Here is a 15,797-nt window from a genome sequence, read left to right on the forward strand (position 1 = left end):
TAAATGGGTAAAAATATAGATGGACAAATAACTGGACAGATGGATGGATATATGAGGAGGTGGATGGATAGATGAAGAAATAGATGGATAGATGGAGAGACAGATGTCCTAGATGAACTGGGATAGATGGTCCAGCTCATAGTCTATCCTTGCATGTGTTCTTAATGCCACATATATGTCATTCCAGTCAACAACCTTCCCTGGTAGTTACCTTCTTGAGGTTATCTTGAGATGATTTCGGGGCTTTAGTGTACCCGCGGCCCGGTCCTCGACCAGGCCTCCACCCCCAGGAAGCAGCCCGTGACAGCTGACTAACTTCCAGGTACCTATTTACTGCTAGGTAACAGGGGCATTCAGGGTTTAAGATACTTTGGCCATTTGTTTCTGCCTCCTGCGGGAATCGAGTCCTGCGCGCTATCCACCAGGCTACGAGGCCCCTTGTGTCATGTTGTTCAGTAGTTTCCTCGGGTTGATGCCTCTTGTCCCAGACTCGAATGATTTCATGCCCCCTGAAGGCGTAGTTTGACTTGATAAATTTCTCCCCTTGGTCATGTTGACTATCTTGAGGTTATCTTGAGATGATTTGGGGGCTTAGCGTCCCTGCGGTCCGGTCCTCGACCAGGCCTCCTTTTTGTTACACACCCCCAAGGCAGCAAGTAGCAACTGTCGAACTCCCAGGTACCTATTTACTGCTATGAAACAGGGGCATTAGGGGTGAAAGTAACTTTTTGCCCATTTGTCTCAGCCTCCACCGGGGATCGAACCCGGAACCTCAGGACTACGAATCCGAAGCGCTGTCCACTCAGCTGTCAGGCGAGTGGACTTAGCTTGATCACACTTACGGACACCTTACCCGTAACACTTTTAAGTTAAGGTAAGTACAGTTTGATGTGTCCAGGAGGACGGGAAGCCGTGCGTCGCAGTTTCCGGTCTAAATCTATGACCAAGCTTCTGGCCAGCAGTTCTGTCCAACTTTGACCATTATCGGCTGTGGCTGCCTCGCCCGACTGCACATCTACCTCAAGAGGAAAGGGACTGGAAAAAAGGAAAATAACATTTTGGAAGCCACTCCTGCGGCTTTTATTTTCTTTGGAGTGGGTTAGATGCTGGTCGTCGGGGAGAGGTTGGTCGCTGAAGAGAGAGTTGGTCGCCTGATGAGGTTGGTCGCTGGAGAGAGGGTTGGTCGCTATATCACGTTGGTCGCTTCTGCTAATGCTGTGAATATTCCCACCTTATGATATTAAAAAAAATCCTTTTCAAATTGATTATAATCATATATATTAAAAGGGGTATCCAGAATCTATGTCCAGGTCTGTCTGTCCGTCTGTCTGTCTGTCTGTCTGTCTGTCTGTCTGTCTGTCTGTCTGTCTGTCTGTCTGTCTGTCTATCTGTCTGTCTGTCTGTCTGTCTGTCTGTCTGTCCGTCCGTCCGTCCGTCCGTCCGTCCGTCCGTCCGTCCGTCCGTCCGTCCGTCCGTCCGTCCGTCTGTCTGTCTGTCTGTCTGTCTGTCTGTCTTTCTGTCCGTCCGTCCGTCCGTCCGTCCGTCTGTCTGTCTGTCTGTCTGTCTGTCTGTCTGTCTGTCTGTCTGTCTGTCTGTCTGTCTGTCTGTCTGTCTGTCTCTTCCTACTCCTCCATCATCCTCTTCATCCTCTGTGTCCCCCCTCTCTCCCCCTTCTCATGGACCTTCTGCCCCATCCCCCCATGCCTCCCCTTTCCCCCTCAGGTCTGTTCTAAGAGCCACAACAAGCACCAGAGCCAGTTTGGCCGTGTAAAGAGTAACATCTCACTAGGGGGGGCTGGAGAAACCCATCCGGCCATGGTAGCCGGCAGGATGAGGATGGACAACCTCCACACTGTGTGGTGGTGTAAGGGGCAACTGAAGAGTTGATGTTAAGGGTGTGTGTCACCCGGTGCAAAGTGGTTAACATTGGGGCCAGTATGGTAGTTACGGGCTCACCATTGCCCGTGCTACATGGACATTTCGTTCTGAGTAGCTAAATATAAAACAACAACATTGGGGCCAGAAGTTTGAGAGCGTCAAGTTGATTTCTGGAGATTAGGATGGTGTGGTGATTAGCATTTTAGTAGACCGTTGAGAATCTGGCTAGGATTCAGGACTTAGGATATTAGGATCCTTGTCGTAGATTCCTTGTCGTATTGTCTTTATTGCAGAGATGTTGTCATAGTGTCGGTACTGTGGTGCTTGGTTCGTAGAATCCTTGTCGTAGTGTGCTAGTCGTAGTGACCTCGTCGTAGTGACCCTACTGTGGTGATGTAGTGGGACCGTTGGCAGTAGCTGGAGCAACTGTGGTAATATTTTCGCTAGTAGCAGTAGATGTAGTAGACTCGAGATGACTCCTTGTGTAGTGTTGATGTGGTGTGTCACCGAGACGGTGCTATGGGCAAAGGTTCCTCCAGCAGGTGCTGTGTGAGCAATAGGGAGGAGGAAGAGGAAAAGGAGAAAGCCTTATGTTGTTCTCTTCTCACCTGTCCAGATATATAATTTACTTTTAATTTTCTTCACACGTAACCAACAGGTCTGCCGTTATCTGTTTTTCGCCTGTTTGATCTGTTCGTTCCTTCCCTGCACCCTGTCTAGCTTCTCTAAATATCTCCTTGTCTACTTATCTACCTACCTACCTATTTACTTTTCCAGTTTACTTCCCCTCATCAGCTGACGTTGCTGAGCGATCAATCGATTCGTGTACGGGGACGGAGGCGAGGTGTGTAATATTGGGAATTGGAGACAGCCAAATTATTTCACCGATACCGAAGCCAAGGAACAAACTGAGCCAATCGGACATGGAGATCCAGAAAGGGCTTTGATTCATCACCGACCGGCCCGTAATGGTGTCCGATTCCTCATATTGGCTCGTGCCTGGCACTCCGCTAGACTCTGCTGAACCTTCCACTCTATCACAACTACCAAGATATTGTACATGCCTACACCCCCCCCCTTCCCTCCCTCTCTCACACAAGCACCATCTCTCTCTCTCTCTCTCTCTCTCTCTCTCTCTCTCTCTCTCTCTCTCTCTCTCTCTCTCTCTCTCTCTCTCTCTTATCCCCCCAAACGTCCTCACCACCTGCCATTGAAATTCAGATAGAATCCGTGTAAGCAGTTTTCTGGTCTACAAATACGTATGTTAATTTGGTCGCGACAGCTTTCCGTTCTTCGAGCTCTTTGATGACTGTATTTACATAAGTAGTGAGTTTGTGGTCGGAGAATCACCGCGACTGTCTTGTGCCCAGCGAGCCGGGGCCCAATGACTAGAGCCTAATGGTAATCAAAGACAACGTGTGTGTGTGTGTGTGTGTGTGTGTGTGTGTGTATTTAATATTTGTGTCTTGGACCCCCGCCTTTCTAAAAAATGTTTTTTTTCCTTTTATTATATTTACTAAACATAAAACATAAACCTGATAATATTCTACAAAACCAAGAAGACTTCCGAACTCCTTATCAAAAACAGCCCGAAGCCGACGGAGAACCCTCTACAGCAGTCAAGCGTTGTATACATGTACACTTGCCCCCACGAAGGATGTAACCTTCAATGTAAGTACATAGGTATGACGTCGACCAAGCTGACGAGGCGTTTGACATGCCATCTTCAATCTGGTGCCCCTAGGAATCACATGAGACAAGCCCATGACATTACTCTAACAAGAGAAATGTTGAACAAGAATACTTGCATAATAGACAAAACCCAAGATTCAAGAAGATTACAAATTCTTGAGGCAATTCACATAAGAATAGAGCGACCTACCATGAACACCCAAATCATGGAACTATTTACTCTACCCACCATGAGAGTAAGGACAAGACAAGAACATATCGATGCCAACACAGAAGACAATGTCCAACATAACAGGCCAATTACACTGGATTAATCTTTGTGTTTAGATAGGAGATGCCTCGTATGGGCCAATAAGCCTTCTGCAGCCCCTATGTTTATCCCTTATGTATCCCCCCATGTTTTCACCTTCATTGTATTATCACCTGACCTAATGCGGGTATAAAATCAACTAGTATTGTAAGATCTGTTCACTTGAGAATGAACCATGGAGGTTCGAAACGTCGTGCAAATTATACAAATAAGTGTAATACACTCTATAGTAAATCACTTCTTTTCTTCACCTTAAAAGTACGAAAATGAGTTTTGGAGAACTCCTATTTCAATTAAGCCCTGATGCTAAGAAAATAGTTAGAGGGATAGAAGCCCTAAACCAGAAAATAATAAATACAGAATATGCGGTCATATTCAATGAAACATGTTTGAAAGAAAACCTGCTGCCAGTATACACCAATATATATATATATATATATATATATATATATATATATATATATATATATATATATATATATATATATATATATATATATATATATATATATATATATATATATATATATATAAATCATAAACCCCTAGTATGTGTAGGAAAGCGATTTGTGGGGACAATTTAAATCATTCAGTCCACTTTAAATATCATACAGTTTGCTATCGAAAAATGTAAATTAACGTAAGATATAAATTACTATATAAAATAATATAAACTTAATATAAATCTCCCAGGTTATTTTCCCCACAAGGGGGGACATGATCACCACATTCACCCAATTCATTGATTGAAAGATTCTCAAATGAATTTATAGGGTACATAAAGACTGATTATTTTACTCAAGGGGCACACACACTAAGGGGACACAGGTGGAAATTGAATGCCCAAATGAGCCACAGAGATATTAGAAAGAACTTTGTTAGTGTCAGAGTAGTTGACAAATGGAATGCTTTAGAAAGTGATGTGGTGGAGGCTGACTCCATATACAGTTTCAAGTGTAGATAGATATGATTGAACCCAGTAGGCTCAGGAACCTGTACATCAGTTGATTGACAGTTCAAAGGCTGGACCAAAGAGCCAGAGCTCAATCCCCACAAGCACAACTAGGCGAATACACACACACACACTCCAAGATGTGTGTATGAGAGTGTACTCACCTAATTGTGCCTGCAGGATCGAGCTCTAACTCTTGGACCCAGGTTTTCTAGCCTTTGGTTGTCTAATGCAATGACTCCTGACCTATTTCCCTATCATACCTGCTTTTAAAGTTATGAATGGAATTAGCCTCTACAGTCTGCTCTTTTAGGTCATTCATTTACTCACTCACTTAGTGGGCCATCCAGAGGCTTAGGGGCCGCGCAGGAATATCCCTGAAAAAAAAATTACTCACTACCCGTACGTTAAAAGAAAACTTTCTAGCATCTTTATGACACTTCTGAGTCTGAGACTTACATCCGTACCACCTTGTTCTATTAATATTCATTGTAAACATTTCTCTTTTTCCACGTTGTCAATCCCTCCAAGTATTTTATACGTCTGTATCATGTGCCCCCTCTCCCTCCTCCTTTCTAACGTCTTCAGGTTTAGTTCCTTCAGTCTGTCTTCGTCCCTCATCCCTCGCAGTTCTGGGACGAGTCTCGTTGCAAACTTCTGCACCTTTTCGAGCTTCCGTGGGTGTTTTTTTAAGATGGTGTTCCACAATGGGTCAGCATACTCTAAGACTGGCCTCACATAGACGGTATACAGTGATTTAAAAGCCTGCTTATTCAAGTTTATGAAGGATATTCTGACTTTTGCCAGTGTAGAATATGCGGCTACTTATTCTAATTTTATGAGCCTCAGAATGTGTGTGTGTGTGTGTGTGTACTCACCTAAATGTACTCACCTAATTGTGCTTGCAAGGGTTGAGCTTTGGCTCTTTGGTCCCGCCTCTCAACTGTCAATCAACAGGTGTACAGATTCATGAGCCTACTGGGCTCCATCATATCTACATTTGAAACTGTGTATGGAGTCAGCCTCCACCACATCACTTCCTAGTGCATTCCATTTATTAACTACTCTGACACTGAAAAAATTCTTTCTAACGTCTCTGTGACTCATCTGGGTACTAAGTTTCCACCTGTGTTTCCCTGTTCGTGTCCCACCCGTGCTAAAGAGTTTGTCTTTGCCCACCCTGTCAATTCCCCCTGAGAATTTTGTAGGCGGTTATCATGTCTCCCCTTACTCTTCTGTTTTCCAGGGATGTGAGGTTCAGCTCCTTTAGCCTTTCCTCGTAGCTCATTCCTCTCAGTTCCGGGACGAGCCTGGTGGCATACCGCTGAATCTTCTCTAACTTTTTCTTGTGTTTAACTAGGTATGGACTCCAGGCTGGAGCTGCATACTCCAGGATTGGTCTTACATAAGTGATATACAGGGTCCTGAACGATTCCTTACACAAGTTTCTAAAGCCAGTTCTTATGTTGGCCAGTCTAGCATATGCCGCTGATGATATTCTTTTGATGTGGGCCTCTGGGGACAGGTTCAGTGTGATATCAACCCCAAGATCTTTCTCTCTATTTGACTCTTGCAGGATTTTACCTCCCAGATGATACCTTGTGTTCAGCCTCCTGCTCCCTTCGCCTAATTTCATCACCTTACACTTTCCTGTGTGTTTGTGTGTGTATTCACCTAGTTGTGCTTACGGGGGTTGAGCTCTGCTCTTTCGGCCCGCCTCTCAACTGTCAATCAAATGTTTCTACTACTACCTTTTTTTTCACACCACACACACACTTCCCAGGAAGCAGCTCGTGACAGCTGACTAACTCCCAGGTACCTATTTACTGCTAGGCAACAGGGGCATAGGGTGAAAGAAACTCTGCCCATCGTTTCTAACCGGCGGCCGGGATCGAACCCGGGACCACAGGATCACGTGTCCAGCGTGCTGTGTGTGTGTGTGTGTGTGTGTGTGTGTGTGTGTGTGTGTGTGTGTGTGTGTGTGTGTGTGTGTGTGTGTGTGTGTGTGTGTGTGTGTGTGTGTGGTTATCTTGAGGTTATCTTGAGATGATTTCGGGGCTTTTTAGTGTCCCCGCGGCCCGGTCCTCGACCAAGCCTCCACCCCCAGGAAGCAGCCCGTGAAAGCTGACTAACACCCAGGTACCTATTTTACTGCTAGGTAACAGGGGCATAGGGTGAAAGAAACTCTGCCCATTGTTTCTCGCCGGCGCCTGGGATCAAACCCGGGACCACAGGATCACAAGTCCAGCGTGCTGTCCGCTCGGCCGACCGGCTCCCTCGCCGGTGTGTGTGTGTGTGTGTGTGTGTGTGTGTGTTTTCACATAGTGAACCCTGAGCTTGCAGGGCTGAGCATTTGCTCTTAAACATCCGTCCATTCGATCACCACCATTACAATGCAGTTTTTTTTTTTTTTTTTTTTTTTTTTTTTTTTTTTCCTACCACAGACGTGGCCACACATTTACAATGCTAACCAGCATATATACATTTTCTTCTGTCCTCCATGGACAGGGTTAGAGAAGTGTTAAACATACAGTTCAAGGGTTTATTGAACACTCAACCACAGAAGGTGATTCGGTGCAATGCAGTGGACGTTTTCGCTCGTTTCTCTTATCATATTTACATTTAAATCTGTGTATCGAATTGATTTCGACAACTTCTTTATCTATTCCGTTGCACCTATTTACGATTCTGTGTATCACGCTCGTGACTCGTCTGTGTATCACGCTCGTGACTCGTCTGTGTATCACGCTCGTGACTCGTCTGTGTATCACCCTCGTGACTCGTCTGTGTATCACCCTCGTGACTCGTCTGTGTATCACGCTCGTGACTCGTCTGTGTATCACCCTCGTGACTCGTCTGTGTATCACCCTCGTGACTCGTCTGTGTATCACCCTCGTGACTCGTCTGTGTATCACCCTCGTGACTCGTCTGTGTATTACCCTCGTGACTCGTCTGTGTATCACCCTCGTGACTCGTCTGTCTATCACCCTCGTGACTCGTCTGTGTATCACCCTCGTGACTCGTCTGTGTATCACCCTCGTGACTCGTCTGTGTCTCCAGTCATCTCCTCTCGTTCTGTTGGGTCTTAATTTGACCATTGCTTCTATATCTACTTTGTCAATTCCCCCTCAACCACTGGTGTTACCCCTTTTATTCCCCCCCTGTTGTTGAGTCCAAACACTCTGCGTATTCGTCTGACCCTTCGATTGATTGAAGAAGATTAGGCCACCCTAGAGGTGGCATGGGCATGAATAGCCCGTAAGGTTGATGTTTTCAAAGAGCACATTCATACTCCCAAAAAAATCTCCCTTTTACGGGCGGCGGAGGAACCACGTGCGTCTTGAACCTACAATGGGCAAACTTTGGATATTTAGAGCAGAACGTGCATCACTGAGAGGGCTGCGCGTTCTGGGCGATACTTTCCTTATGTGAATTATTAGGTTAGGTTAGGTTGGGCTGAATTGGGTTGGGTTAGGTCTGGTTAGGTTAGGTTGGCATTGTACTCTAAGAATGAGTCCTTGGGGTTCATGTGGCCATGATTGAGGATAAAGGACCTGATAATTACCTGCTAGCCTCTGATTGGCAAGTTGCCTGATTGTGAGCAATCGCGGGTCACCTGTTGTGAGCGCCCCAGCCCGGCAAACAAGTGAAAGTGAGTCTAGGTTAGTGAACGACGAATGGATACTGTTCCATTCCACATATTTTGGGGCCCTCTTTCCTTTCACTAATAATTGGGTACCAGAATGTTAATTTAAAACTGCAAATAGGCAAGCAACCCGTCCTCGACTCAAGTCCATTACATCCAGCGGTCGCCCCCACAGACGCATTCATAAATTTTAACATTCTGTTCATTCAGAACAAGAATTTTCTCAAATATAAATTAATATTATAATATATTAGCATATTGTGTATATATAGGCATAAGTTAGGTTAGGTTAGGTGTTTAGGTTCGGTTGGCGATTATTTGCATTTGTAGTACGAGGGTGAAGCATTTATAGCGAAGTGGTTCGAACAAAACTCGTCAGTGAAGCACTTGTTCCGGATATGTTCGAACGTTAGCAGTTGTGAGTCGTGTGTAAACCGCTTTTCATTCATAAGCAGGGGGTTTGGCGGGTGCATGGAATCACTTTTGGATCTTTGTTTGGAGGACGGGCTGAGGCAAGACACCGAGCTTGCTTGAACGCTGAAGCTTCGTCGACTGATCTACGAAGCTTGTTTTGAACCGTCATTCAACGGTTTTGAACCGTTGAACTGAACCGGTTTTGAGCTACGAGTTTTGAACCGTCATTCAACGGTTTTGAACCGTTGAATTGAACCGGTTTTGAACTACAAGTTTTGAAGCGTCATTCATACGGGGGATTGGAGGGGGGGGGGGGAGAAAGGAGTTATTTTGGAGACTGACTGCGGCTAGGGAACTCATTGGCGCGAAACTATTCCTTGCGGACCTTGGAGACTTCCCCCGCCCTGCCTCCCGGAGTTCATTCAACTCGGAGAGGAGGTGAGAAACCGGTTTTCCCTCAGTCTTACCAACAAAACAACCAGTGTTTTTACAAGTGTTTGTGTGTGTGTGTTTTTATGCATGCATTGTGCTTTTTAATCTCGTCAAATGGAGATACATATTTATCCAGCATCTGATGCCTTTCATGGTGTAGTGATCAAGCCTCGTTAATCCTGTTTTTGTTCTGGGGGCATGGAAATGGCTGGGTATTGTTATGGATGGTTGTTTGCCAGATACGATCGTTGTGGGAGTTGTTGGACAGGGGGGGGGGAGATGTTGAATGGGTGTGGGGGGAGGGTAATTCGATGGGCTCTTGATTCCATTGGTTGTGAAGGGTATAACTTCGTGAGGGGTTATGTTGGCTACCTGTGGGTGAGGAGTTCTGAGGCGTTGTCTTGGGATAGGGAATAAGATAGGAGCTGGGATAGGAGCTGGAATGGGGAAATGGAGTTAAGGAATGTTATTCAATGACTTGAGCCATAGAGGATTGAATGGTGGATACGTCAGAAGTGAGGCTTGCGGTCTACTGACCAGTGTTGTATAGTGTCCCCTCGTGTGGTCTTTCCTCTTGTAGTCTCATAGCCTCCTGTAGTCTCCCTTCCTGTACCCTCCCTTCCTGTAGTCAACCCGCATAGCTTCCTCTGTAATCTCCCCTCATGTAGTCCATTCTCATGTAGTCTCCCCTCATGTAACCTCTCCTCATATGTCCGTTAAAAAATGCGATGTATTTGTGAACATGAAAACGCCGAAATATTCACGTTTTCTATACACCGGCGTGAATAGGTAAAGGGGGGAGGGGGGTTGTTTGGGTTCGTATGTTTTTTTTTGGGCGAAACAGTTGCATTTTGTACGGAGTCACCAACACGACGGTGTTACGTGATGGTGATGCCGAGAACGTTGGTTATCTTGAGGGTTTTCTTGAGATGATTTCGGGGCTTAGCGCTCCCGCGGCTCGGTCCTCGACCAGGCCTCCTTTTTGTTACACATCCTCACGAAGCAGCCCATAGCAGCTGTGTAACTCCCAGGTACCTATTTACTGCTAGGTGAACAGGGGGCATCAGGGTGAAAGAAACTCTGCTTGTTTGTTTCCGCCTTCGCCGGGGATCGAACCCGGATCCTCAGGACTACGAATCCGAAGCGCTGTTCACTCGGCCATTCTTGCCATGTGTAACCTGTTGTACCGTCCAGATTATCCCCCATTCGGTCACGCCTGTACCTTGCTTTCCTTCTGTACCTTTCTGTCTGTACGATTCTTTATGTACCTTTCTGACTGTACGCTTCTTTATGTACCTTTCTGTCTGTACGCTTCTTTATGTACCTTTCTATCTGTACCTTTCTTTACGTGTCTTTATCACTGGTTCTTGTAACTTGTTTATGATAAGTAATCTTGTTCTCTCCATCATGGTGCCCTGTTCTACTGCTTCGTCCTCACAACCTCTAACATGGTTGCTTTGATTGTTCTCTCAGCCTCGTGTGTCTAGCATCTGGCTTCGTGTATCTTCCATTGCTCCAGTTCCATTTTGACACTTGTTATTCCCTCGTCGTGAAGGAGGTTGTGAGTTGTATCAGGCGCGAGGCAGTGTTGTTGGTAGAAATATATGTGGTTGAGAGTTGTGAAGTGCTTGTTAGCGGCTAAGAAGGTTGTTGAGAAAACGGGGTGAGGTGGATGTTGGAGATTAGATAGGGGAGATCGTAGGATAAGAGGTTGTAGGGCGTTAGAAGGATGAGGAAGATGAGAGGGGTTGTATGAGTAATGAGTGATGAGGGGGGAGAGTTGTTATGATGATCTAGATGGAAAAGTTGTAGATATATTTAGACAAGATAAAATACTAGAATCTAACACGAATTGCTTCTCCCTCGTTGCCCTGTTACCGGTTATGTTACTCGAGGAATTACGGTTCGTTAATTACCACTAATGACAGTTCATACAAAGCTGTAAAGAACCTGGCCCCAGATGCCTAGGGTGCTAGAGCACTTAGGGCCTAGGGCGAGGCGTCCCTAGGGCCTAGGGCGAGACGTCCCTAGGGTCTAGGGCGAGGCGTCCGTAGGGCCTAGGGCTAGGCTTCCATAGGGCCTAGGGCGAGACGTCCCTAGGGTCTAGGGCGAGGCGTCCGTAGGGCCTAGGGCTAGGCTCCCTAGGACCTAGGGCTAGGCGCGTCCCTGACTCGGCACAGCAGTACGCGTGCCCAGTCAAATTCCTCTGGAAGACAGTCACAAGAGTACGCAATTACCATCAAACGTGCCAGGAACGTGTGTCCAGAAATGCCCTGTGCCCTCCTGGACGTGCCTCCCACCCAAAATAGTGGCAGTAAATAAAATTATTCCTTACATATTGTTCCGTGCTTGGTGCTCTTGCAAGGCGTCGAGAGGACTCCATGAAACAAGACAACACGTGGAGACATCTTCTGTCCCCTCGACGTCTCTCTCACACAGGTAGTGTATATAAACAGCCCTCCGACCACCTGCCAACTACACAGTTAACGCAGTGTGTGATATACACATCTCTCCTTCCCCCATGCTCTAACCGCCCTGAAGTATGCCAGTATTTGCCAGCAAACAGCTCCAATGCGCCATTTCAGAAAAGTACAGTTCACTATGGTGTTCTCCCACATCCTAACATGTGGTCAGAATTGCCCAACTTCCTCCCAAGATACGAGAGTAATTCTCATATAGGAGTAGAAAAAAAATAAACATGAAATAAAACGAAACGCGACCAGAAATTCCCAGTTAGAAATATTATTTTGTGCAAAGGACAGGACAAACTGCTACACCAAGTCGTTTGTTGCTAGTGGAGGGTAGAGGGAGGGATGTGGGGTGGGGGGAGGCGTAGAGAACGAGGGGGATTATGTGGAAGGGAGGAGGAGAAAGGGGAGGAGGAAAGGCGCCAGAATGGAAAGTGAAAGAGCAAGACGGAATAATAATAAGCGAGACGTTGGATAAGGAGGAGAATGATGAAACAAGTCTTAGGGGTTTGAAGAGATGGGTGTACACACCCTAGTGTTGTGTGCAGGTGTACACACCCTAGTGTTGTGTGCAGGTGTACACACCCTAGTGTTGTGTGCAGGTGTACACACCCTAGTGTTGTGTGCAGGTGTACACACCCTAGTGTTGTGTGCAGGTGTACACACCCTAGTGTTGTGTGCAGGTGTACACACCCTAGTGTTGTGTGCAGGTGTACACACCCTAGTGTTGTGTGCAGGTGTACACACCCTAGTGTTGTGTGCAGGTGTACACACCCTAGTGTTGTGTGCAGGTGTACACACCCTAGTGTTGTGTGCAGGTGTACACACCCTAGTGTTGTGTGCAGGTGTACACACCCTAGTGTTGTGTGCAGGTGTACACACCCTAGTGTTGTGTGCAGGTGTACACACCCTAGTGTTGTGTGCAGGTGTACACACCCTAGTGTTGTGTGCAGGTGTATACATACACACACCTATCCCAAAGTGTTCCACACAGCCTCTAGCCTCGTCCACACAAGAGGGACATGCATCAGAGTGCCTCTATTGTTCCAGAGGCAGACCCACACAAAACAAACACTATTACACCGAAGAAACTAGACTTAAGAATCCTTTAGAAGCAGAACTGAGAGGTCTACAATAACTAGGAATCAGAGAGACAAGGCAGGAAAGTGAGAGATGCTGCAGGAAAGTGAGAGATGCTGCAGGAAAGTGAGAGATGCTGCAGGAAAGTGAGAGATGCTGCAGCAAAGTGAGAGATGCTGCAGCAAAGTGAGAGATGCTGCAGCAAAGTGAGAGATGCTGCAGCAAAGTGAGTCACAGCAGGAAAGAGAGTAGGGAACAAGGGACAATAAATTAAAGTATATATGTTGAACACTAGCACCCCCTAGTGGTGCTGGCGAGTATGCTGTGAGGGGGTGTGAGGGAGGGTGGTAATGAGAGGGGTGTGAGGGAGGGTGGTAATGAGAGGGGTGTGAGGGAGGGTGGTAATGAGAGGGGTGTGAGGGAGGGTGGTAATGAGAGGGGTGTGAGGGAGGGTGGTAATGAGAGGGGTGTGAGGGAGGGCGGTAATGAGAGGGGTGTGAGAGAGGGTGGTATTGAGAGGGGTGTGAGGGAGGGTGGTAATGAGAGGGGTGTGAGGGAGGGTGGTAATGAGAGGGGTGTGAGGGAGGATGGTAATGAGAGAGGTGTGAGGGAGGGCGGTAATGAGAGGGGTGTGAGGGAGGGTGGTAATGAGAGGGGTGTGAGGGAGGATGGTAATGAGAGGGGTGTGAGGGAGGGCGGTAATGAGAGGGGTGTGAGAGAGGGTGGTATTGAGAGGGGTGTGAGGGAGGATGGTAATGAGAGGGGTGTGAGGGAGGGCGGTAATGAGAGGGGTGTGAGGGAGGGTGGTAATGAGAGGGGTGTGAGAGAGGGTGGTAATGAGAGGGGTGTGAGGGAGGATGGTAATGAGAGGGGTGTGAGGGAGGGCGGTAATGAGAGGGGTGTGAGGGAGGGCGGTAATGAGAGGGGTGTGAGGGAGGATGGTAATGAGAGGGGTGTGAGGGAGGGCGGTAATGAGAGGGGTGTGAGGGAGGGCGGTAATGAGAGGGGTGTGAGGGAGGGCGGCAATGAGAGGGGTGTGAGGGAGGGTGGTAATGAGAGGGGTGTGAGGGAGGGTGGTAATGAGAGGGGTGTGAGGGAGGGTGGTAATGAGAGGGGTGTGAGGGAGAGCAGTAATGAGAGGGGGGGGGTGAGGGAGGACAGTAATGAGAGAGGTGTGAGGGAGGGCAGTAATGAGAGCGGGTGTGAGGGAGGGCAGTAATGAGAGCGGGTGTGAGGGAGGACAGTAATGAGAGAGGTGTGAGGGAGGACAGTAATGAGAGCGGGTGTGAGGGAGGGCAGTAATGAGAGCGGGTGTGAGGGAGGACAGTAATGAGAGCGGGTGTGAGGGAGGGCAGTAATGAGAGCGGGTGTGAGGGAGGGCAGTAATGAGAGCGGGTGTGAGGGAGGGCAGTAATGAGAGCGGGTGTGAGGGAGGACAGTAATGAGAGCGGGTGTGAGGGAGGACAGTAATGAGAGCGGGTGTGAGGGAGGACAGTAATGAGAGCGGGTGTGAGGGAGGACAGTAATGAGAGCGGGTGCATCAAGGGCATGAGAAAGTAACAGCTTCAATAATGAGATAAGGGCAGAGAATGAGTGGATAGATACATTATCTTTTTTGGTACATATAATGATAGATATAACAAGCAGACAATGCAATGAGGATGCATTAGGTATAATAATAATCTTGTTACGTAATCACTCACCAAGTGTAATAACCACCGCTCTGAGGAAACGTTAAAACCTTGATTATTGTTTATAAAATTAGATTCCATTATTTTTCTGTTTTGAAGTCACCGCGTTGGTGGATAAGTTTCACCAACAACCCGCCAAACACACACCGAAACTGCGACGTTGGTACAACGTTCAAACAAGTTTTAACATTTCCTAACCAGTTATAACAACCAATATAGCAAGTTGTAACAACGTTCTAATACGTCATAAACACGTTAAGCCAAGATGTAACAACTTTATTACAAGTTGTAACAAGCGGAAAATAGAGACAGTTTCGGTTTGTGTTTCCAGGGAATTAGCCCATCTACTTTTGTGATGGGTCTTACTTTCATGTTTATATAAAGATTGTATTGTGTTCTGTTCTTCGGGTGTTTGGTTATGTGTGTGTTCGGTTCTTCGGGTGTTTGGTTATGTGTGTGTTCGGTTATTCGGGTGTTTGGTAATGGTAAACTTTACTTTAATCAGGCCTGGTCATTCCATATAGTTCCTTGCAAGCATAATGGGTAAAACATAATGCATTTCCAGTTACCCAAATCAAATTGGAAATGAATTAGTAAACGTCTATCAGAAGAAAGATAAAACTGAGGGTATCGGAGTCTATGTGGTTCCTTGTCGTGGAGCATTCAGTTGTTTGTCGTGGAGCATTCTGGTGTTTGTCGTGGAGCATTCTGGTGTTTGTCGTGGAGCATTCTGGTGTTTGTCGTGGAGCATTCAGTTGTTTGTCGTGGAGCATTCTGGTGTTTGTCGTGGAGCATTCAGATGTTTGTCGTGGAGCATTCAGATGTTTGTCGTGGAGCATTCAGCTGTTTGCCGTGGAACATTCAGCTGTTTGCCGTGGAGCATTCAGATGTTTGTCGTGGAGCATTCTAGTGTTTGTCGTGGAACATTCAGCTGTTTGTCGTGGAGCATTCTGGTGTTTGTCGTGGAACATTCTGGTGTTTGTAGTGGAGCATTCTGGTGTTTGTCGTGGAACATTCAGATGTTTGCCGTGGAGCATTCTGGTGTTTGTCGTGGAGCATTCAGATGTTTGTCGTGGAGCATTCTAGTGTTTGTCGTGGAACATTCAGCTGTTTGTCGTGGAGCATTCTGGTGTTTGTCGTGGAACATTCTGGTGTTTGTCGTGGAACATTCAGATGTTTGCCGTGGAGCATTCTGGTGTTTGTCGTGGAGCATTCAGATGTTTGTCGTGGAGCA

The 15,797-nt window shown here is 46.8% G+C and overlaps 1 protein-coding gene across 1 annotated transcript in view; it reads left to right on the top strand.

Moving 5' to 3' along the window:
- The first annotated feature begins 9,260 nt into the window (after nucleotides 1-9,260).
- LOC138352296 (uncharacterized) overlaps nucleotides 9,261-15,797 on the top strand; it is a 23,441-nt gene continuing 16,904 nt past the window's right edge. Inside the window, exon 1 of the mRNA XM_069304669.1 lies at nucleotides 9,261-9,330. The gene's annotated coding sequence lies outside the window, so the exon portion shown is untranslated. The remainder of the gene's footprint in view (nucleotides 9,331-15,797) is intronic.

This window comes from Procambarus clarkii, chromosome 53, assembly GCF_040958095.1.
Source record: "Procambarus clarkii isolate CNS0578487 chromosome 53, FALCON_Pclarkii_2.0, whole genome shotgun sequence".
Classification (NCBI taxonomy): domain Eukaryota; kingdom Metazoa; phylum Arthropoda; class Malacostraca; order Decapoda; family Cambaridae; genus Procambarus; species Procambarus clarkii.